Source organism: Opisthorchis viverrini (assembly GCF_000715545.1).
Source record: "Opisthorchis viverrini unplaced genomic scaffold opera_v5_46, whole genome shotgun sequence".
NCBI lineage: Eukaryota > Metazoa > Platyhelminthes > Trematoda > Opisthorchiida > Opisthorchiidae > Opisthorchis > Opisthorchis viverrini.
The window spans coordinates 141,689-144,464 of NW_008751703.1; the positions used below are offsets into that span (position 1 = coordinate 141,689).

A 2,776-nucleotide genomic window follows, 5' to 3' on the forward strand; every position below is an offset into this window, starting at 1 on the left:
GTCAGGGAGGGAGTTGTCTGCATCCTAAATACGATCCAGAGCATTTACATATCGGGCTTTTACTGTTTGGCTTCTTGCGGAGTAGACCTTCCACACTTTCACGCTCTTCCGCGGTCATTCTATCGGGGACTACAACGCTGTTCTTCAGACGGGAAAGAACGAACAAAAAAAGCCTCCGTTGGGGTCGTCGGCTCGTCTTTTGCGTCGCTGGCCGCGTGAAAACCTGAAGAGGCGCACTGCGACAAATGATGTCCCCATTAGGTTCACTGCATTAAGGCTCTCGAAGCAATTATACTCTATCCACATTCTATCCGTTCAATGACGTGGTACTGTTAACCGCAACCGTAACCCTGTCAAACTTTCCCTGCCGGATCTCGTTTTGATCAGTGAGGAACTTATGATTGAATCCAACATTCACCAAACGTCCATTGAACGCATCGACCATATCCTAGATTTCCACTATGTGACCGTTACAAATAGGAGTGTTGCTCTGTGACCCCCACCAAGAAAACTGTCTTGTTACTTGTACAAACCCACCGACACGATTATTGGACCGAAAAACTGCATCAAAAGCAGAACGGGGAAACGGATGTTGGAATAAGGCTGAGTCTGGGACAATACAGGTCGTTCTCCGAGCCAAGCTAAAACTGTAACATCACCGTAAGAAACCACTATCGTCCGTGGAGATTAACGAACATGGATGGAACCTCATCGTTTGATTGACAGATCATCCAAAGGTCCTTTACGAACATATCGATAAATTGCACAGGATAACCCCGGAAAGTGTCGTAAGAAAAAGTTGACAGTTTAACTCAGACCCGAAAGACGCGGTCAACGCCGTTTCCATCCATGTAATCAGGTCTTTCGCTAGCACGCTGATGCATGTCATTGCTGCCCTGTACGGTGTGAGGACGGCCTCCAGCACAGTCTTCACCACGTCAGCTATGGAGCGCGAGCTCGAGCATCAGCCCAAATATTCTCTTTTCCCGAAGTTAACTATCACAAAGAGACTGGGCCCTAACTCGGTGCAACGGCCTGTTCACCTTCATAACCCATCGAACAATACTGGGGAACGTGTGCGTGACACTCATGGCGCCTCATTCCAGATTGGTCAATGACTGACGGTTGAGTGACAGGTTGGTCTGACTGGTTAAAAGTTGGGGTTGTGAAATATGTGGCCACTTGTTCCGTAAAAATTTAGACTTCACTGTAAATCCCCGCTGCCTTGCGGTTACGATTTTCAGATAGAGGCTTTGGTTAAGGACGGCAATCATCCTTTTTGGGCCTGACCGCCATGGTGATTCTCCAGCCCACGCACAAACATAAATAGCACATTTACGGATAACTGCACGCCAAGTCGGCCGTCGCCTAGTGTCATCAGCATAGTCGCCTTCCTTGCTGCATACAGCAGTGCGGGCAAGCAAAAACAGACTACTCCTGGTATCCCATTTTTCTTCCAAATATTTCTCCTCCCCTCCTGATCTCGTTGTGGTCAATCTCTACGTGGGCCCATTAGGGACCAGCATCCGTTCGCTGCCATTAGCTGCAATATATACGGTTAACTCGGTCGCGGTTAACTCCGTCACGAAGAGACTAGTCCTTACGGTGGTGTCACGGTTTGCGCACCTCAGCGATCCATTGAGCTATACTGGAGAGTGTCCCGCGACACTCACAGAGTCTCTCATACCAGGTTGGTCAATGGTTAGAGGTCTGACGAACACAGTCTCCTGGCCCTCCAGGTTGGGGGTTGGAACATGTGGCGACTTGTTCCGTAGAAATGGTAATGCATTTGCATTTCCCGCCAAACACCGCTACCTTGCGGTTAGGCTTTTGAGCCAAAGGCTTTGGTTGAGGACACTAATCGTCCTTCTGTCTAGGTGTGGGCGCCCTGACAGTATCCCAGCCCTCGTACAACCATACGGCAGTGAAGCATCAGTACCAACACTGATGTTGCTGTCTTTGATGATCATGATGAAACGCGCCCAACCTACCCATATTTCGACAAATTGACAGCCAATAATTTTGTTGTGCAAAATTGGTTCTCTCCGCTAGGTAGCTTATGTTTGGTGCTTTCGTCGGGGAACTCGCTTAAGAATTTTCGGTGTCTTCGTTTTCGATATTTTTAAACCCAGGTCGCACGTTGGCCGGAATCCAACAGCATCCTATTGATAAGCCTTATTAGAAGTAAATGGTCTCATTTAGCTAATTCAGACTTTCGTGATTTGCCTAGCTACCACAGTAAGGATGGTTCCGCTTTGCAAATTTGCGGAAATACCAGCTACGGCACCTTGAATAGCGTATCCACTACCAAATGCCTCAGACTTGAATGGATACACCTACACTCCAGTAAACCCGTCGTGGTCATACATATGGATTTTCATGGAGCATCCATGTCCTCCCGTCCAAGTAGAATCCTTTTATCTAACAGACTTACTGTTCAAATAATCAGAACTGTAAACTACGTGATGGTATTAGTCCTTTTTTATGCATCTGATTGGCGATAAAAATATATTTGTTGTTGATTTCACAACCAGGGTTTTGGGATGCGCGCTAATGTAGTTCGCACAACTCTTATTACGACCATCTGTGAATTTTAGATATCCGCCTCTCTTGGCCTGGCATCCTCAGAAATAACAGGTGTCAACCAAATTCCAGGTGTACGATAAATATGTACAAACTACTGGAATTAAATAAAAATTATCCATAGATATCTCTTTAAATGTTACATAGGCATGTTTTGTACATTTCTTGCCAATTCATCAAGTTATTGCCTAAA

At 46.4% G+C, this 2,776-nt stretch overlaps 1 protein-coding gene across 1 annotated transcript in view; it reads left to right on the forward strand.

Moving 5' to 3' along the window:
• T265_03320 (hypothetical protein) overlaps positions 1-2,776 on the forward strand; it is a gene marked incomplete at both ends in the record, with an annotated part of 11,708 nt that overhangs the window by 635 nt on the left and 8,297 nt on the right. The gene's annotated exons all lie outside the window — the stretch shown is intronic.